The 23,040-nt window shown below is 35.1% G+C and overlaps 1 pseudogene; it reads left to right on the top strand.

Moving 5' to 3' along the window:
* The first annotated feature begins 322 nt into the window (after positions 1-322).
* On the top strand, positions 323-19,282 carry LOC125820413 (WD40 repeat-containing protein HOS15-like; annotated as a pseudogene).
* Positions 19,283-23,040: the final 3,758 nt, after the last annotated feature.

The raw sequence follows: 23,040 nt of genomic DNA, 5'->3' as shown, positions 1-23,040 counted from the left end.
CTATCTTAGCTCGAAGGAAAGAACAATCAAAATCAAACCCTCCAAAGAATATGATTAAATAAATTTAACAATTCAACTCTTGGCAATGTAATTTCTATTTAAACCAGGGTGTTATTGTTTTAAAAAGGAAATATATTTATTGGAGCCTGAAGGGTAGTTTAGTCATTCAACAATTCATTCAAAATGCCTTTTTTGGAACCAACATAACGTTTCATACATCCCAAAATTCACACTTACCATATTTTTTGCCTCTATATATATGAAAGGATGTAGTAGTAATCCATTTGTCTGTTTAAGTTTAAGCTGCCAACAATTCACAGCAATGGCCTCTTTAACCTCCGAGTTCCTCAATTACATTGTTTTTCGCTATCTCAGTGAATCAGGTAATTTAATTCTCATCTTCAGAATCTGTCATATTTATCCAAGTTTAATTGATGTTCTGTTTCTATTCTGAAATCCCCATGAATTCGAGTTTGAAAATTGGATCCTCTATCTGCATAAGGCAGGGATTAAGGTTTGCATACACACCAACCTCCCCCCCACACCCCTGGATATGTTGTTGTTGTTAGATGATGTTAAATTCTGCAAAGTAAACATTTTTTCTGTATCGAAAACATGTTGTTGTTTGCTAGGTTTGATCCATATATCCATTAGAATAATAAATTTTGAATTCAGATAATTGAATGTTGTTGTTATTACCAAATTTAAATATCTATCTGTCTCTCCATTTTTAGATAGGATTAAATAAACTTAACTTTTTAACTCTTTCCCATGAGGAAGTAAATTTGATTGTGATGGACTAGTACCGATTCAGCATTTGCTTTTGGGTAGTATATATCTAATCGGTCTACTGGTTTTGCTGATATATTCTTTCAGGATTCACACATTCAGCATTTACTTTTGGATACGAGGCAGGGCTCAATAGGAGCACAATGGATGGACATCTAGTTCCTCCTGGTGCTCTTATTCAATTTGTGCAAAAGGGTATTCAGTAGCTTGAACTGGAAACCAATTTGAGCAATGTAAGGCAAATATTTTAATATTCTGATTTTTCTATATGAAGTTTAGATCTTTTTATTACTCTGAACTAACCAATATTAACTACGGCATTCAGGATGATACTGATATGTATAAAGACTGAATGTGTGCTGAAAAGAGTATATTTATTAATGAAGGCAGCAAGGTATTAAATAGAGTTACAGGGAAAATAATAAGACTCCTAAACGAACTGAACTAAAGTAATCTAAATAAATAATAACTGCTGAATTAGTAATGCAATCCTAATACGACTAAACTACTGATCCTAATACGACTAAGCTACTGAGTGATGTCCTAACGCTAGATGTTCTAATACGCCCCCTCAAGTTAGGTGATGAGTCACCAAGCCTAACTTGAACAAATTAGACTCAAAAGCAGATTTAGGAAGTGCCTTGGTGAGAGTGTAAGCAATTTGATCAGCGGCATGGATATGAACAACACGAACCCTTTTGATGTCAACATAGTGGCGAACAAAGTGAAAGTCCACGGCAGCATGCTTCACACGGCTATGGAGAACAGGATTCTTGCTCAAGAATGTGGCTCCAAGATTGTCACAATAAATTGTGGGTAGCTCTGTACTGGAAAGTGCAGCTCATTTAGGAGATTGGTGACCCATAAGGTTTCAGAAAGTGCATTAGCTACAGCCCTGTATTCAGACTCAGTGGAGGAGCGTGAGACAGTATTTTGCTTCTTTGAGGACCAACTAATCGGATTGTGACCAAGAAATAAGATGTAACCAGATGTAGAAACTCTGTCAACAATGTCCCCACCCCAATCTGCATCAGAGTACACATGTAGATTGAATTCATCAATAGGAGTAACGCGTAGGCCGAGTTGAATGGTACCACGTAGGTATCGAAGAACACGTTTTACAGCCTTCCAGTGAAGGTCTGATGGTGCTTGCATGAATTGAGAAAGCTTGTTGACTGCATAGGCTATGTCAGGTCTAGTGAAGGATAGATATTGAAGCCTACCCAAGACTCGGCGATAACGTGTAGCATCAGTCAAGTGAGTTCCATCAGATAAGGTGAGTAACTCAGATGCACTCATTGGCGTGTTAACACTCTTGCAGTCGGTCATTAGCTCATCATTTAAAATTTCATTCACATAATTTGCTTGGGTGAGAATTAAACCGTTAGAGTTGTGTATCACTTCAACACCAAGAAAATAGTGAAGATTACCTAAATCTTTAATAGAGAACTTAGAAGCAAGGGAAGTGACAACCTGATTGACACTTAAAGTATTGCTCCCAATGATAAGAATATCATCGACATAGACGAGGACGAACAATGTATCACCTACACCATGTCTGACTAGTAGTGAGGCATCAGATTTTGTCTTAACAAAGCCTATGGATGAAAGATAACCCGTGAGGGCATTGTATCACGCCCGAGGAGCCTGTTTCAAGCCATAGATCGCCTTTCGCAGCCGACATATATGCATTGGTTTGTCATCACTAGTAAACCCCGGAGGTTGAGCCATGTACACTTCCTCGTCCAGGTTGCCTTGGAGGAAGGCATTATTGACATCCAACTGGCGAAGATGCCAGTTGTGAGGAAGTGCCACAGAGAGGACGATGCGAATTGTGGTGGGCTTGACGACTGGGCTGAATGTGGCATGAAAATCAATGCCCGGCCTTTGAGTAAAGCCTTTTGCAACCAGGCGCGCTTTGTATTTGTCGATGGACCCATCAGCATTTCTCTTGATCCTGAAAAGCCACTTGCAGGATACAATGTTTTTGGTCGGGTCAGGAGGAACAAGTTCCCAAGTCTGATTTTTAATTAAAGCATCAAATTCATGTTTCATTGCATAACGCCACTCGGGGTGTTTTTGTGCTTGTTTGACAGTAGTGGGTGTGACAGTGGGGTTCAATTTGGCTAGGTAATCAAAAATCTGTTTGGGTTTGGTGATATTGTTTTGGGATCGAGTGACAGCACGGGTAGGAGGAGACAGACATTGAGGCGGTGAAAGAGCGAGTTCCAACTCGAGGATAGGACAGGCTGGTTGAGGAGCCATGGGTGTTGGTGGGATGGTGTTTCTACGTTGATAGACATGGAGAGGAGACAAGCTGCTTTGTGTGTTGGTTGGGATCTGCGTTTGTGAGTTTGTAGGGAGGTGTGGTAGTTCTAAACGCTGGGCAGTAGCTATAGGAGAGGGGTTCTGGGAATTGGGAATTATTGAAGATGAGGAAGATAAAAATTTAACTGGAGAGGGAGGAGTTGTAAGAGGTGAATCTGTTGCGTCCGCTGCTGATGCATTGTCGGATAAGGACTGTGAGTTTGAGTTGTCGCCGGACTGGGCTGGAGATGAAACAGATGGTGATGGGAAAGCTGGAATTGTGCTTGCTGCTATTTCTAATGGCGTTGGCAGATCAGTAACTATGGGAAGTGTGGGTGTGGGGTTCGACGAACTTGGCATTGTTGTTTTTGCCCATTCTAGGTGAGCTGATGTAATGGTAGTATTGGCGAACAATGTCTTAAATGGAAATACATCCTCAACAAATCGCACATCTCGGGATAAATACACCTTTGCAGAAATTGGGTCAAAACACTAGTGACAGTGATGGGATAATGAGAAACCAAGATAGACACATGGGGTAGATTTTGATTCAAGTTTATTTTTGGAGTATGGTTTAAGCCATGGATAGCATAAACAACCAAAAATCCGGAGGGAGTTATAATCAGGTGATTTTCGAAGTAATCTTTGGAATGGGGATTGATTATCTAGGTGAGAGGTTGGAAGACGATTGATGAGGTAGACAGTGTGATGGCATGCAAAAGACCAGAATTGGGGTGGGAGGGATGCCTCATGTAAGAGTGTTCTTGCAGTTTCGACGATATGACGATGTCGTCGTTCTGCAAGTGCAACTCGTTGGGGTGTATAGGGTGGGGTGAAGAGGTGTTGAATGCCGTGAAGTGAAAGATAGGAGTCAAGACTTTTATACTCACCTCCGCCATCAGTATACAATGATAAAATTTTAGTGTCAAAATGTTTTTCCATCATAGGATGAAATTTTTGAAAGATCTCTTTAACTTCACTTTTCTTTGTTAGTGTGTAGAGCCAAGTGTACTTCGTCTATTGATCAACAAAAATACAACTTTTTGTCAAGAGATAAGACTGGCGATGGCCCCCATAAATCACTAAAAATAGTTTGAAGTGGTTTAGAGCTAGACAGTGATAATTGGGTAAAAGGATGCCGATGAACTTTATTAGATAAACAAGAATTACAATGAAAGTTTTTGTCTCGCTCATGAAACGGTAGCGAGAATTTATTTAAAATAAACCTAAGAACTCTAGAGTGAGGATGTCCAAGACGTTGGTGCCAAGTAGTGAGAGGACTAGATGTGGAGATAATGTGAGCTTGGGGATGTGAGACAGGCCACTCATACAGTCCATTGTTGGTCCGACCGTGCACCAGTGGCTTCCGCGTTTGCAGATCCTTCACAATAAAGTTAAAAGGGAAAAATTCAATAGACTTAAGATTGTCTTGACAGAATTTAGAAACCGAAAGAAGCTTGCGTTTAATGGAAGGGGCACACAGAGTGTGGGTTAGCTTAAAGACATTATTTGATGCATTTAATTTAGTAGAACCAGTGTGAGAGATAGGAATTTTGTTACCATCACCCATAGAGACATCCTCGTTACCGTGGTATGGTTGTAGGTTGTGCGGCTCTGTTGTGATATGATGGGTGGCTCCTGAGTCAACTATCCAAGGGTTGGTGTCCGCCGTAAACCCAGTGGCATAGTTGGCTTTCGCTTCAAAGTGATTATGAGACTTCGAGCGGCAAACATTGGCAGTGTGGCCAATTCTATCACATAGTTGACATCGAGTAACACCGTTCGGATTGGAATTGGACTGCCATTGTGGTGGAGTGCTTGGACGCGAATTTTGGCGCCATTGTGGAGAGTTGTTGGTTTGTCTACGATTGTTGCGATTATTGGAGTTGAATTTGGTGGGAGTAGCAACTGCAGCAGTGATGGTACTAGGTAGTTTCTTAGCATCCTCGTGGCGAAGGAAGAGTTCAAAGTCCAGTAGCTTTTCAAACAGTTCCTCATAGGAGATAGCCGTATCGCGTGCACGAATGGCAGCAAAGATCTCACGAAATTCAGGACCTAGACCACTGAGTATTTTGACGATGAGTTCAGGATTGGAAACAGGAGCACCAGCAGTGGCTAACTCATCTGAAAAGGACCGAATAGTGTGAAGACATTCAGTAATGGAGCGAGAGTCCTTAGTGACACGGGCAAGCTGATCACGCAAACTGAAGACTCGGGTTTGAGATTTGTTCGCATAAGTGGTATGCAAAGCATCCCAAGCTGATTTAGCCGAGTCAGCGGCAGCAACAGTAGAGGCAATAGTGGGTTTGACAGAAGCCATGAGGGCATTCTGGATGAGTTGGTCCTGACGGAACCAAGTTAGGAAGGCAGGATTAGGAGATATATTTGCGCCGAGAGTAATAGTGCGACTGGGGGATGGAGTGGTTCCATCGAGATGGCCAAAGAGGTTGTAGCCATACATAAGCATGGAAAATTGGGCTTTCCAGATGGCGAAGTTGTGACCACCGCTTAGTTTGATGGGTAATTGGGATGCAGGATTGAATTGAATGATAATATTAGTACCCGTCGTGTTATCAGCATTGACAACTCTAGGATTGTTGCCATTGTTGTTACCATTGTGATTGGTCATTGTTGCTGATCTGCGTGAGGAGGAGAAAAAATCAGCATTGACAACTCTAGGATTGTTGCCATTGTTGTTACCATTGTGATTGGTCATTGTTGCTGATCTGCGTGAGGAGGAGAAAAAAAAATTGATCGTACTCGTTAGAGCGTGAAGAGCCCTGATACCATATAAAGACTGAATGTGTGCTGAAAAGAGTATGTTTATTAATGAAGGCAGCAAGGTATTAAATAGAGTTACAGGGAAAATAATAAGACTCCTAAACGAACTGAACTAAAGTAATCTAAATAAATAATAACTGCTGAATTAGTAATGCAATCCTAATACGACTAAACTACTGATCCTAATAACTAAACTACTGATCCTAATACGACTAAGCTACTGAGTGATGTCCTAATGCCAGATGTTCTAATAATCACTTACTTGAAACTCATTGTATCACTTTGAAGTGTAGAAGGCGGAGGATCACAAACAGGCTTCGGACCTCCTGGAAATGAACCTACACAAAGCAGTTAAAGAATGAACCACAGGATGCAGCAAAAACTTGTGGAAGGACTTTGCCTTTTTTAGTATTTGGCTCACTTCTTGAATTAGTAGAAGAGGGTGTTGAAGTATCAAATGGAGCAAATTTGGTGCTCACTGGCTGCATCAACTGGTGACGTAGTGGATGGACAAAAGGCGCGGAGCGAGAAGCAGCACGTGTAGATGAGATCTTTCCAGATTTGGAGATGACATGTACAGTACAGAAATCAGGAGCCCCTTTTAAAATGCCTCCTGGTATGTCTTTGGCTTTAAATCTGCAATGCAGACATTCTAAGCCAAGTTTGTAGCATACATATCGACATATTCCTATGAAGATTGTAATATTCGAGGGTCTTAAATTGAACAGACATATATATATTCGTGATAGAGTATGACGTCTCATAAAAAAGTCATTTTTAAAGTTCTATATGAAGCAATGTAAGGAAAATCTGCAGCATACAGAGTCATACCTGAGAAGACCGCCTCTCGTTGAAGCACCAACAATCAATACCTCTACTCCTGTTCGAGTCGCATATTCAATGACTGCTCTGGCTACATCCGTGTCGTCTAGCACAATATCATAACATTGTATCTGTGTTTTTAAGGATTAGAAGAACCAAAGTTAGAAACGCGAAAGCTGAAAGGACATAATTAGTATGACTTGACAAATTTTCTGAAATGTTTGTTACTCTTTTCACATATTTATAGGTGAATTCATCTAAAGATTTGAGTTACTAACATCTTTTCGTGTACAAAATACTCGAAAAGGAAGAAACAGTTCCTTTGTCTGCTGATCCAATTCAATATTTCCTGATCCACCTTCATCAGAATTCTGGTTTGATTCTGAAATGTAAAATGTACAGAGTTATTTCTGCAACAATGTGATTTCACACTATTAGAACAACATAATGAAGTAGCAAAAAACATTAGGTGATTTCTTTCCATTTGTCTAAGTTTTGGTGGACAGAGTTATCTGATATGCAATCAACTATAACTCACCTTTGCAATGAACTCCTAACTCTAACACAACCAAATCAGACAAAAAGTTTGATATAAGTCCAATAAGACTTCGACATGCAAAGTATCAATGGATGTGGCTTACTGGTCGATGAAGTGGGATGAAAACCAGAGAGAACAGGGTTCAAACTCATTAAGTAGACAGAGTTATCCGCTATGCAATCATGTTTTGCTAGTTTTGACGTTGCAAATTTGCTTGCTTATAATAACTAGCATAGATTTGATAAAAATGTAAATCGTTCATCGCGCTTAAAGTTTTGCACCTTTCAGCTACTACATCAAAAACTCATCCACCATCAACAACATTTCAAGCACAACTTGAAGTTGATTCCTATCATGGGATCCCAAATGGACACAATTTACTCAATATCTTCATTTTGATTTGTACTAGTGGCCATTCTACCATATCAACATGCACAAACAAATACCATAACTATCTGGTACCCGTGCTGATGATAGGTAACATGCATTCAATGAAATACTCCGCCTACTAACATACACATTCTACTTTAATTTGTAAAAGTGGTCATTCTACGACATCAACATGCACAAACAAATCCCATAACTATATATCTAGTACCCGTGTTGACGGGAAGCAACATATATTCAATGAAATAGTCCTTAATATCTTCATTTTGAGTTGTACAAGTGGCCATTTACAACATCAACATGCACAAACAAATATCATAACTATCTGGTATCTGTGTTGGTGAGAGGTAACATGTATTCAATGAAACAGTCCTTAATATCTTCATTTTGATTTGATACTCGTGGCCATTCTACATTATCAACAGGCACAAACAATACCCCGTGTTGATGAGAGGTAACATGTATTCAATAAAACACTCCTCCTAAACATAAACATTCTACTTTTTTTTATTTGTAAAAGTGGTCATTCTACAACATTCAACATGCACAAAGAAATGCCATAACTACCTAGTACCCGTGCTGATGAAAGGTAACATGTATTCAATAAAACACTCCTCCTAAACATAAACATTTCTACTTATATTGATTTGTAAAAAAGTGGTCCTTCTACAACATTCAACATGCACAAACAAATCCCAGAGTCACCCGATACCTGTGTTGGTAGGAGGTAGCAGGTATTCCATGGGATAGTCGAGGTCCAAGCAAGCTGGTCGTACATACACTGTTATTAAAAAAAAACATAACATGCACAAACAAACAAATATTTAAAAGAGAAAGATTAGAAGAATTACTTGAAGATGTGGATTGACCAGATGCATTAGCAGATTGCTTTAATTTGACATGAATCAAAAGAACAGTTTGTCCTCTGGCTAATAGATGATCAACAGTCCATTTTAAAGCAATTTGGCTTCCTCTATCTTTATCTATTGACACTGCTATTAGTTTATTTGGTAGTGGCATTCTTTCTCCACTCATATTTGGTGGTGGTGGCCACATTTTCTTCAATTTCAAAAAAAATTATATATATATTTTCAACAATACATGATCATTCTTATTCTATTATTAATCCAAATATGTATTACACAAAGAATTGTTCAAATCTAACACATAAAAATGTTGTTGTGGCCTTTTGTTTGTAATTCTATCTTCAACCCATTGTATTGATTCTTGATGACAAAATTAATCATAGAATTGAAAATCTTGATAATTATGACACTTAGTTGAATTTGATCTGTTCTTGAATTTACCTTAGAGAAGAAAGATATGATTTTTAGTGATTAAAAAAATTCAGAGAATTTGATTGGAGCTCCATTTTTGGTGGATACTTAGTTGGTTTTATGTAATAGTAACCACTACTAGTATTAATTATCGTAACAAACTTCTAGTTTCAATTTTGATTTTAGTTCTTAGAATATTTGACCACTATATTTAATGTTTATCAAAATTATTACTTCATCTATCATATTTTATGTGAGGTTGTTTAACTCGACACTGAGTTTAAGTAAGAAAGATTTTTAAAACTTTTGGTCTAAAAATGAATGATAGAAAATTGTGTTGTAATAAATCATTTCATTAAGGATAAAATGAATATTTTAAAGTTAAATTGTTACTTCTTTTTGGGACTGACTAAAAAGAAAGTAAGTAATATAAATTGAGACAGATGGAGTAGTTGTTTCATCATTTAACTATCACACGTGTTTTGTTAAACTTGTTTAATTAATTTATATTTGAGGGTAATATAATTTAAAATTAATCAAATACAACATATTTCTTTTAATATAAGAACCGAAATAATTAATTGAGACTAGAAAATCGGGAGAATGTACCAATAAGTGAGGAATAAAAATGTTATTATATTTTAAATTATATATGATACACTCCATTTGGATAATTATTACTTATTTTTTATAACACTTCAATTAACGTTACTGAATATTTATCACCAGATAACTTAATTCAAATTAGAATAGATAAGAAGAAATCACATATTTTACTCACTAAATATCTATTACCAGATAACTTTATTCAAATTAGAACAAATAAGAGAAATCAGATTTTACTCACTAAGAAAAGAATAGTGCTAAAAAAAAGAAGAAGACCTATTTGAAATCAAATACTTTTAAATAAGTTGTGAATATGCACACCAAGTAAGAGAAAAAGAAGAAGATTTAAAAAAAAAAAAAAGATTTTGTATAAAGTATACCAAAAATAGATAATTACAAATTCAAAATATTTTATAAAACGAGAGCTGTTGACCGTACTTCAACTAATATACATGCTAAATTGAATCAGATTAATTTGATATTTTAAAATTTAAAATTTAAATATTTAAAAACTATACGAAAATTACCATAAATTACAATCCTAAATAAAAAAAAAAAACAGAAAAACTTAATTAATCAAACGTGAATTTGTTTTCTTACTTGAGTTAATAAAATTTAATGTAAAATACCTTTCCTAAACCTTCAATAACACAAAGACTTGACAGACAAGTTACATTAATTTTCTCCTTCTGTTAGAACTAGGAAAACTTAGTATAACTATAAAATAACTTGAATATTAATATAAAAAAAATTATACAATTCTCTATAGTTGTGTTGTTTTCTTGTGAATTAGAGTTATGGTGCAAGAAAATAATACTTGTTGTGAGTTTGATGATCAATGTGAATCGTGGACGAAAAATATGAATGACTCTTCATCTTCTTGTGTTACACATGAATGTGTAATTTCTTTAGAAGATGAAGAAAAAGAAGAAGAGATGAAGAGGGAAAAACGCGAAGAGTTGATTCAATATTATATAAAACGAAACGAAGAGAAAAAAGAAGCAGAGTTGATTGGAAAAGTGAAGGAAAAAAGAAAGAATGAGGTTTGTGTTGATGCTATTGAACACTTATATTACCTTATTCCTTGTAGGAAGAGAAGCAAAATACATAGAGAGTCGAGGTACAAATTTCGTGAAGAGAATGAATTTAGTGATACAGTTCAAGATTTCGAGGTTCCAATAATCCCAAAGATTGAATCTTTGAGTATGATCACCACAGAGCCAATCGAAAAAATTCAAGATTTCGAGGTTGCAGTAATCCTATCTTTGAGTGTGATCACAGAGCCAATTGAAAAAATTCAAGATTTCGAGGTTCCAGTAATCCCAAAGATTGAATCTTTGAGTGTGATCGCCACAGAGCCAATTGAGAAAGTTGAAGAAAAAGCCGAGAAAATCAAGAAAATGCTTCAGTTCAAAAGGCGAAACAGAGTTTCACAATCTGTTCTGCCAGAGGAGTTGAAGAAGAAGATTCAAGAATTAGGGGTTTCAATATCTCAAGTGTCGTTAGTGATTGAGAAGCCACTTTATAGTACTGATTTAAGTGAGAAACACATGCGTTTATCGATACCAGTGAAGCAAGTTGTTAATCCTGATGAATTCTTGAATGCACAAGAGAAGGAGATTTTGGATACAAGAGATAGTTGCAACAGAATGTCGAAGATAAAGTTCAATTTGATTGAGCCATCACTTGAAGTATGCAACATTTATTTGGCTAAGTGGTCAATGAATTCAAGTTCTAGTTATGTGTTGTTGAATGACTGGATGTCAGTGCACCAGAGAAATGGTCTCAAGGTTAATATGATGGTGCAGTTATGGTTTTTTCGTAACGACGAAAATCGATGGCTGGCACTTGTTGTGGTTCCTGATGATCAATGCAGCAGTTAAATGTTCAATGTACTAGGCTAAAGTTTGGACATGTCTAATTATAACTACGTCTTTAGTACAGGTGTTCACTGATATTGTATGATAAACTTCACTCTTTTCCTTTTTGTTGAACCTGATAACACTACTGTGTGACATGTTCTGTAGTTTTTACTCTTTTCCTTTTTGTTGAATATTTGGTTCAATTATTTGCTTATGTAGTTTTCTCTGCTTAGTTTTGTTACCTGGCATTTGGTTTGCATATGTATGTTGATTACAGGCAGATGCGGCGTCTAATGAGGTTTATGGACAAGTCTCACTAGTTCCTGACAATCAGGTATTATGTGCTTCCATTGCTGATTTGGATGTGTTATTCTAGCGGCTTAAATTTAGTTCCTTTAGGTAAAATTTGGGGCTGTTTCAGTGATTTGCAATTGCTATTTTGGGTGCAGTTGTGGTGCTTTATGGTGGTTGTTTTGGTGCAAATCTAATACTGTTTTAGAGGCTATTCAGATGCTGCTGTTTTGGTGCAATTCCGATGTTGTTTTGATACTTTTCTGCTGCAATTTTAGTGCAGTTTTGAATCTTTCTGCTCTGCTCTTTTGGTGCAATTTGTGTTGTATTATTGTTGTATATCTAGTCCAGCTCTTTTGGTGCTGTTTTGATGCATTTTTGGTGCTGTTTTGGTGAAATCATGATGTTGTTTTGATGAAGTTTTTCTGCAATTTTTAGTGTTGCTCTAGTGCCAAAATCTGATATAATTTTGATTCTCTTGGTCCCTTGTAAATACAAGAGAGATAAAGGCGTAAGTATCCTTTTGGATTATGATCGAAATTTTAGTGACACATTTTAATTAAACTAAGGTTCTATTATCCCAAAACTCATTCTTTTTGTAATTTTGTACACTTTTTTGGCTTATGTGGCGTCCAAACATCTCTCACGCGCCTCAGCTATGTGGAGTCACAGAGTGTGTCACGTAAGCCAAAAAGTGTATAAAATTACAAAACAAATGAGCTCGAGGCAATATGACCTTAGTTTAGTTAAGATATGTCTCTGGAATTACGGTCATTGTCCAGGAGATACTTGTGCCTTATTCCTAAATACAAGAGACTGGACTTTTTATGAATTGAAATACTTATCATGAAATATGTTCTGTCCTAACTAGCTTTAATTCTATTTATATTATAACGAAGAAATGTATATTTCATCTTCGGCCAATGTGTAATACTTCATCTTTAGAATGTATAGCTTATTTGCACCATCGACACATAAAATATCAAAATTTTCAAGTCAACTTCTCAACAAATTGAAATCTAAAGATCGAAGAATAACTAGAATTTCCATTAAAAATGAACTTAATCCATATATTTTGGAATCAAAATCCCTTTGTTTTTATTTCCTTTCTTCATATACATTTATGTAATTAATTTAATAATAATCTTGAAAGAGTTTTATATAAACTGTAACTTTTTCTAATGAGAATTCTAATACTAGTGAAATTATCTGCCTTGCCTTAAAATAACTTTGTTCTTTCTTATTTGAAAAAAGGTCAAAAATGTTTTTAAGGTAAAATTTATACTCCATTTATCCTCCATTAAAATTTGACTCCACCATACCATAAACGATTTAAACATTATTTAGCTGGATCAGATATATACACACTTATTTGATTTTAATTTAGTTCCTACTTTTATAATTATACAACAATTTGGTTAAAATGTAGGGAATTTTCTCACTAATATAAGGCATTACGTCCAACATATTTTGTGCCTTTTAAAGCCACTTAATTACAAGTGTAACCTCTTACATGTAGTTATTTTTGTTGATTTTTTTTTTTACAAAAATCCTAAACATTTTTGTAGATTATAAATTTGTGTCGAGAAAGTAATAATTAAGATAAAAAAATATTACAACAATTATTATGTTTGATTTCAATATATGAGTGCTATATTCTCTATAAATTTTTTGATTTTTTTTCGAACATAAATTTAAGAGTTTTTGAGGTTAACATTGAACCTTGGTGAACTTGATTTTCATTTGTACTTGAAGTCTGATAATCTGCGACGCTTTCATCCACGAGCTCTATCTAGCTTCTTGTTAGAATTTTGGTCCTTTTTTCAAAATTATGAGGACCCTTATATATAGTTGTAGAATGAAACATGCTTCTTTCGCTCTATCATATTTAAGTAACATGACGTTATTTGATTGACCGGTACATGTCACTTGTATACACATAAGTCATTTGTGGTCCCTTAAAGTTGTTCGCATAATTCACTTAGACACCTCAACTAAGGGTTGTACCTATTGAACACCTCTACCCTTCAATACATGTACCTATTTAATACTTTTTGATGACATGGCATTACAAGTGTAATACACATTTAAGAGGCGCGTGAAGCCAAAAAAATCTTTTTATGGACCAATAAAAAATGAACACGTCAACAAAAGAAAAATCATAATATGAACATAATTTTTTTAAAAGAAAAAATGGCAGTCCCAATGGGACTTTTCAATTCAATAGTATTACCTAGAACCCTCGTCCACCATTCCATTTCCACCATCGACACACCCCTTTCTCAAATAATCCATCATTCTTTCTTTCTATCATCATTCCGCCATTATCAATATCATGGTTGTTGTTATCGTCATCGGAAAAACATTAATTAAATAAATAACCAGTCAAAACACAATAAATCAAAAGAGTTTATTGATAAAGATTTTCATTTGAGTTGTGAAAAAGAATTTCATCAAAAACAAAAATCAAATTGAGTTAAAAATAATTCCAGCGAAACTCCATTTTTTCTGACAAAACTAATACGAATATGAAATTATTTTCTTTAAAATCGTTAAAGAGTTCAAAAGGTGGAGTGAGGATGATTATCAGAGTGCACATGGTTTTAACTAGCGACTATTGTGTGTGTTCTGGCAGAAAAAAAATGGGGAAGAATGGACGTCGAGGGGTGGGTGCGTTGTTCTGGGCTTCTGCAAAAGGGAAAGAAATGTATTTTTTTTTTTGAAAACATAGCTTTTAGAGTATTTCCTATATTATGGGCCCCAATACCACATGTCATTTTTTCATTAGTTATTATGCCACGTCAGTGGCGAGTGTATGACACACAATCTTTAATTTTTGTTTATTGTCAAAAAATGTTCTATAGATATTTTTTTTTGACTAATAAAGGTGTTCAATTGGAACAAACCTAAGATAATGTGTCTAAGTGGAATATGCGAATAACTTTAAGGGGTCGCAGATGACTTAACCCCAGATTTTTATTAGGCCTAACCCATCGGTGGCCCCTTAAAGTTGACACGAAGTTTCACTTAGACACCTCAACTAAGCGATGTTCATTTTAAACCCCTTATGTTGGATCTCGTTGTGTCATTTTGACACTTTTCGCTGACATGGCATGGTGAGTGTAATACACTCAAAGTCAGCGCGTGAAAGGTTTTTTTTTACCAAAAAATTATTTTTAAAACACTGTTCATCTTCTTCCCTCTTTCTTTGTGATTATCTCATCCACCACACACCATCAACCCACCGCCACTGTATTATCGCCATTAATCTTATTAAAATCGAAGCAATTTTTAATTTTACAGATCTGAAAGTCACCACAACCATCATCTTCTTCTCATTCTTTTTCTTTAGATCCAACAATTAAATTTCAGTGCCACGAAATAATTACTCTATTTCTTGTTCACATATTTGAATCCTTTGCACATACGAGAAATGCAAAAAAAAAACAATTCTTCCATTGTTAGTTATAACTGATTCTTTTTAGAAGTAAAGAAAAGAAAAAATTATGCTTTTATAAATTAATTTTTTCAATGTTATTAAATTCTTTTGAAAATGTTTCTTGAAATGATGATAGAGTGAAAAAGGGGTTGAGGTTGGGGTGGGTGGGGGTAAAGATGATGGACAATCTAGTGGGGGTGGAGGAGCGGTTGGGGTTGGGATGGATGGAGTGGAGAAGACGCCTGGGTTGCTTGGGTGAAGAAGACAAGGGTGAGTTTCCTGATGAAAATTAGAAGTAATGAATTTCTTTTTAAAAAAAAAAATTATTTTTGAGTTTGAAATGCCACATGTCATCAAATCAGTGGTTATTTTTCTTTTTATTTAAAAGTCATTAGTTTAGAATTATTTTTTATATATATGACATGTGTCTTTGTTTAATTTGTCACTTTGACACGTCATCGGCGAGTGTTTAACACACACTTTATATTTTTGGGTGATTGTTAAAAAAGTGTCCAAATGACACAACGAAACCCTACATAAGGTGTCTAAAATGAACAAAACTCAGTTAAGGTGTCTAAGTGAAATTTGGTGTCAAATTTAAGGGACCACCGATGGGTTAGCCCTTTTTATTATTAACCTTTCATTTTGCCGGACATGCTATGTCATTTTGACATGTTACATGATCATATTAGCTTTGGCATACCCTGTCATTTGACATATGACATCAAATTGAACCTCTACAATAAAATGACATATTTGAACTTAACAATTTGTGTTCATCATTTGTAACTCAATTTGACAAGCTAGCTCATTAAAATCAAACTTTTTAATTAAATTCATATTTATTTAACTTAACTAATTAATTTAATTATATTAATTTATAATATTTATTTAAACTAATATATCCTAAATTTAATTTAGTTCAAATTATTTTATGAATTTGAATTCAATAAAATTTCAAAATGATTACAACTCTATCTAGTTGTATAAATTCATTTTTCTTCAAACAAAAAAAATAAAGGTGAACATAACATGATGCTTATTGAGTATCCCGTATTTTCATCCAAATTAAAAAATAAAAAATCAACCAAATCTACACAAATTTAATTCCCTTTTAGCCCAAATTATAAATTTCTCTCAATCGATTTCAACAAAGCTCAAAGGTATGTTCTTCAATGGCTGAATCTTCAACTGATTGATGTGTAGAAATCGCTTTTCCCAATTTTCTGGGTTCATTTTGACATTGTTGATTTCTCAATTTTGTTGTTTTCTTGGCTGTTGATTCATAGATTTGATAGATTGTAACTTTTTCATCCCTAGTTGAAATTTTTGTTTATTAAGCAAAAAAATTGAATAGAAATGAAACCCATATACAACAATAGCAGAAACCCCCAAACCCATCTTCGTTATGGCCTCAAAACCTCACATTTAGGTATTTTCCATTTGTGTGTACTTCAAAAGTTGTCAAAGTTTGGTTTTACAATTGGGTAATGCAATTTGTAGATGGAGATTTAGTTTCTTGTTGTAAGTGGATAGGTAAAATGGTAGATGTGACCTTAAAGTTCGATCGAGTGTAGAGAAACCTCTAGAGCCTTTGGATCTCATTACAAAGGATGTAGATGAGCTGCGGAAAATAATAAAAGAGAAAAAGGAGAAGGTTCAGAAAGATAAACCTAGGGGGAAGGATAAGGCGAATGCTGACCACAAACGAGAACCTACAAGAGAAAGGGAGATGGAGAAACAACAGAAAGAAAAAAAGCGTGAACAAGACAGAGAAAGGAATGATGTAATGGTTTTGGAAGGACATACATCTGAGGTTCGCCATGATTTCTCAATAGGTTATCTAATATATAGCTTCTGTGTTCTGTATTCTATACTAACATTGCAATTCTCTTTTGTTTTTAAACTCGTGCTAGGTTTTTGTCTGTGCTTGGAGTCCAAAAGGGTCACTGCTTGCATCTGGGTAAGCATTAGTACCATTTATTTCATTTTTGCTCTCGTATATGAATCAACTGATGTTCATATTCATACTTCTGTTTTTTATTATCCTAGTTAAAAGGTTGAGAGTAGTTTTAGACTCGCCTAATGAATCATGTCTATTATAGCTAACCATGTGTAATAACACGTTAGGTCTGGAGACGCTACTGCTAGAATTTGGACTATTGGAGATGGTCCATGTAATTCAAATATCCCAAATGTTTTGGTTTTGAACCATTTGGAAAGTCAAGCAACTGAGGAAAACAAGGGTGTTACGTCTCTTGACTGGAATGTGAGTTTTCTACTGCTTGTTTTGGGCTGACTTCCATTGATCTATACTTTTCTGATGGACTTTCTGAAATTAGACTGCATTGCTTGTGGTTACATATTTGATTTTCTTGTTATTATTTGATCTTGTTTATATGAGTTTTTCTTGTACAGAGCGAGGGCACCCTGCTTGCGACTGGTTCTTACGATGGCCAAGTCAAAATCTGGAAACGATCTGGTAAGGGGCATTGAGGAAAAACTTATTTTGAAAATTGAATGTATAAATTGCCACCACTTTTCGTGTCTTTTTTTCTCTTACCGACTTTTCATACAGGGGTATTGATTAGTACTCTTAACAAACATAAAGGGCCAATCATATCTTTGAAGTGGAACAAGAAAGGTGATTATCTCCTTAGCGGTAGTATTGATACCACTGTTGTTGTTTGGAATGTGAAGTTTGGAGAATCGAAGCAGCAATTTGATTTTCATTCAGGTGTTCTGTCTCAATTATTCTTTATATTTTACCTCATATCTGAGCAAGGATAGATTTTTTTTTGTTTTGCTTATGTTCTCACTGTTGTTGTACAACCCCATGCAGGTCCATTGCTTGATGTTGCTTGGCGAAACAATGATTCTTTTGCGAGCAGCTCCGCTGATAACATGATATATGTTTGTAAAGTTGGAGAGAACAAACCAGTCAAAACGTTCTCAGGACATCAGGTTATGCTTAAGATGTTATGCAAGTTGAATTACTAGTTGATGTATCCTTCGTGAATAGTCTTAAAAGGTTGTTTACTTCGCCATTGCATAATGAAATCAATGCTATCAAGTGGGACCCCTCAGGTTCCTTGCTGGCTTCATGCTCTGATGATACCACAGTTAAGGTAATTCCTATCTTGTCCTTCTAAAGGTTAGGCGCATGTCACGTTTCGAAACGTGCAGCAGACATAAGCTTGGTTTTATTTAAATGGGATAAGGTAGAGAGGCAGCATGGTGTGCCACTGCCCCTCGAGGATTTGGTCAATAATTTATTGTTTTTGTGCAGATATGGAGCATGAAACAGGATGTCTGCTTGCATGATTTCAGAGAACATCGCAAAGTATCTATTTTTGTTCTTTCTTTTTCTTTGTTGATTCATTTAATCAAATCAGACATCAGCTACTGAGTAATATGTTTTTGTTAGGAGATACATACCATCAAATGGAGTCCAAGTGGCGCTGGTACAAGCAATCTGAATAATCAGTTGTTGCTGGCAAGGTATGCTATCTATTGCTACTGGTCATGTTTACAGTATTCTTTCTCATGTAGTGGTAGCACAAGGTTCTCGATTGTATATTACATTACCCTGCTTTTAGTTCTTTGAACTTATTGGTTTTGCTTTATTGTCTGTGTAGTGCTTCATTTGACTCTACCGTGAAGCTATGGGATGTTGAACTAAAACGTCTTCTTCACAGCTTAAACGGTCACAGGTAATGGATGTTAACTCATTATGTCTACTAGGAACGGACACAAGAGATAGTAAGGCACTCTTAATAAAATTCACACTTATTTAAATGTCAAATATTGATAGGCTCGAGTATTATGGGGTTTGTTTACTAGTACTCAATTGAACTATCAATATGCGTGTATCTTTCTTTTAGATCATCACAATCTTTGTATCGTTCCTGTTTAATGTTTTTGGTTTTTCACTAAGTAGGTTCTTTTCCATTTTGAATCCAGGGAACCTGTTTACTCTATTGCATTTAGTCCGAACGGTGAGTACTTGGCAAGTGGCTCATTGGATAAATGCATGAATATATGGTCAATGAAGGAGGCCAAGATTGTAAAAACTTACAATGGTGATGGCTGCATTTTTGAAGTGTGTTGGAACAAGGAAGGCAACAAGGTTGCAGCTTGTTTCGCAAACAAGAAGGTCTGTGTGTATGATATGCGATTGTAGATGTTGAGGAATAGCTTTAAAAGGACTTGGGAACTGAAAATTTTCATTTTAGTTAATATATGCGCTTATTTTGACATATGATGTAAGACTTTGTTTGGTATCATGCTTTCTTTCATTGATTTATCAATCATATAGAGGTTCTTTTCGGCATGATAGATTGTTAAACTTGTCAAAATATTTCATTTAGACATTCGATCTAAGCCATGCTTCAATTGGACATGCCTAATTAGAATGTCAATAATCTGACTTATTAATAAAGTTGGTATCAAGCGTGATTTTTTATGACACAATATTCATGGGTTAACACACACGAAAAACTGAAGAAATCATCTAATTCCTGTACAAAGGCCCCAAAATGGACTCTAAAAATTGCAAGACTGTGTGTGTTGCTCCCAAAACTCCCTACGGAGGGTTTCATAAAGGTTTCTCAAAAATATTGTTCGAAAGTCATATCACCAAACTAATCATGGACACACAAAAAATGGAAAAAATTGCATAATTCTTATAAATTGGCCCTAAATGCCCAAAATGGACTCTATAAATTGTGAGATTGTCTGGAAGACATATCACCAAAATATTCATGTGCACGCATGAAAAACTAAGAAAATCGCTTAATTCCTGTAAGTTGACCTCTAAATGAGTAAAATGGAGTCAAAAAATTTGTGTGATTGTATGTACTGCTCCCTACGGAGGGTTCCGTAAAGGTTTCGCAAGTCTGGAAGTCATATCCCCAAAATATTTATGGGCTAACACATACGAAAATCGCCTAATTCCTATAGATTGTCCCCTAAATGTCCAAAATGGACTCTAATGATTGTGAGACTGTACATACTGATCCTCCAACTCCCTGCGAAGGTTCCGTAAATGTAGTATATTTATTATCCTCAAACAATTTTTTTTACTAGTGATGTAATAACTTTAGATTTTTCTATAGATAAATAAAAAATAATTAGCTTATTGTGAAAATTAAAACTAAATAAAGACTTGTATTGTATTTACTAGTTTTCCCACGAGTTGGTGGGGTATTTTTTTTAGATTGTCCCAATACCTTTCGAAAGCTCTTTGCGCACAATTGGAGCTCTTACACGAAGAGGGTCCAATATCTTATCTTTTATATCTTTCAACCATTTTTGCTGAAATATGGTACTATGCAACATTTCTAGATAGTTATCTAACTCAAACGAAGCAATTTCGAGATTTCTTAAAAAAAATCACAACACTGCATATTTGATTTGCTAAGATGAGTAAGACTGTAATAGACTTGTGTAACACTATTAGTATAAACAATCTTAGATTCTGAACTTTCATCGATAAGACAACTCTTGGCAGATCTTTTATTCCTTTTCTAACATTTTTTGTCCATCTCTTCAATATGTATTCCTCAAGAATTGCACATGCTTTATATTGGAATGAATGATTCATAAATCAAACAATACTTGTTTATTTGATATATTATGATATTAAAAGATATGACATCACCAAAAAAATTGTAGTTAATCTGGAGTCGACCATCTTTCCATGAATCAAGTTCAACATCCCAATAAAAGAAAGTCTCACTCGCTTGTCTATTTTTAAATTTGTTAACAACTCTTAAGAATGACCAACTTACTGGTGAGACTACTGAAAGAGGCAAATTTCCACCTGGTGGTGCAATGGGAGGATAAAGACACAACTGAGGGAACTTAGAAAAATCCAAATTTCTCAAGTCAGATGCATCTGAACTACCTGGATTTGTACCCGCCCTAATACTAAACTATCTCTTCAACAACGTTTGGGAATTTCCGAATGTCAAATCTTCCGACACGGAAGAGTGCTTCCATTTAAGGGTGAAATTTCAATGATTTTTTATCGCGTTATTGGTTTGACCCGGTAACAAACGGGATATTAGATTCCATTGATTACCGAATTTGGCATGAGCTCTGATAATAGTATCATCTTCTTTAGGAGTAAAAGGTTGATGATCCACTTGAGGAGAAGTTGATCACACCACCGGAACCTCCATGATTTTCCATATCGATTTGGAATCAATTGACCAATAACTAACCAGTTCTTTGTTCCATGTTCCTCTACTAGCTTCTGCAATAACTCGTCATCTTGAAGATTCCAATATCAACACTTGTTCTTTCCCTTTTTCTTCAATGTTTCCACTGACTAAAATCAGTCAAGTATATGAGATAGAAGGAATGAAGGATACCGGCGATATAAAGTACAAAGTATATATGTACAATGGGGTGGCAGGAGGAAGTAGTGCCTAGCACGCACTTGGTAAAGACTTGTGAGCAGAGCAGATAATATATAATGGGGTGGGGGTACAGGGGATAGGGGTGACCGGATTAATAGGTACTTATCTTCCTATTTATAAGCCACAGCCTGCTTTGACGTTTCCAATTTGTCATAGAGGAATTGCTTCCTGTGTCTGCGGCTGTTGCAGCTAAACTAACGGAGGAAGGAGGTACTTATTAATTATACAAATGAAGTGTATCTCATTGCTAAAATCTCATAAATTATTAGTTTTTTTTCTTTAAATAGTGTTTGGTGGATTGGATTGGAGGGGAGTAATATTAAAGTTTGACTAGTTATTATTTTAGGGGGGAAAACAAAATAACATTCAAACTTACCATTTTAACTACAAAATAAATGTTTGACAGATAAATATTTTTATGGGTAAAAATACTTAAGTGTTTTCACATCAAACCAATGAATATAAGAGATTTACTTTGATAGGCACTTGTATCGAGATTAACTGAAAATTCGATAGAAAATTAATAAATTATATTTATGTCATTCTACGTATAAAGTCCTTGACTTATAGTTTAATTTCCATATTTTTATTTTTGACTTTCTCCAACTCTCAATTATTATGTGTTGGCATTTGAGGAAGAAGCAATCAGTCAAGTAATGTGCATGGTTCGATTGATTTGTCACCATGTTTCTTATAAGTGATTTTCGTTGATTTTTTGTGTACAAAATTTTAACGGTTTAACCGATACGAACAAATAATGATCAATAACTGATAAATTGAGATTTTAATGATCCTAGAATGATTTAGCATATCTATAAATCGATAATTGATAAGTCGAATCGATAAACTTTAAAAGTGAACTGAATCAATTGATAGACAACCCTAGGTGAATCTAGTATGTAGTTTAGGTAAAAAATGCATTCACCCTTGATGTTTACATTAATAGGTTTTGATAGGGTTTATCTTAGCTCGAAGGAAAGAACAATCAAAATCAACCCTCCCCCCCTCGCCCAAAAAAAATAAAAATATTATTAAATAAATTTAACAATTCAACTCAACATAATTTTTATTTAAACCAGGGTGTTACTGTTTTAAAAAAGAAATATTTTTATTGGAGCTTGAAGGGTAGTTTAGTCATTCAACAATTCATTCAAAATGCCTTTTTGGAACCAACACCTTTCTAATCATAACGTTTCATACCTCTCAAAATTCACACTTGCCATATTTTTTCCCTCTATATATATGAGAGGATGTAATAGTAATCCATTTGTCTGTTTAAGTTTAAGCCGCCAACAATTCACAGCAATGGCCTTATTAGCCTCTGAATTCCTCAATTTCATTGTTTTCCGCTACCTCTTTGAATCAGGTAATTTAATTCTAATATTCAGAACCTGTTATATCGATCCAAGTTTAATTGATGTTGTGTTTCTATTCTGAAATCCCCATGAATCCGAGTTTGAAAACTGGATCCTCTATCTGCATAAGGCAGAGATTAAGGTTTTCGTACACACCAACC

This window comes from Solanum verrucosum, unplaced genomic scaffold (assembly GCF_900185275.1).
Source record: "Solanum verrucosum unplaced genomic scaffold, falcon-dt-bn FXZP01000229.1, whole genome shotgun sequence".
NCBI lineage: Eukaryota > Viridiplantae > Streptophyta > Magnoliopsida > Solanales > Solanaceae > Solanum > Solanum verrucosum.
Note: the sequence above shows the minus strand (reverse complement) of the source record. Positions and strands in the feature narration are given on the sequence as shown.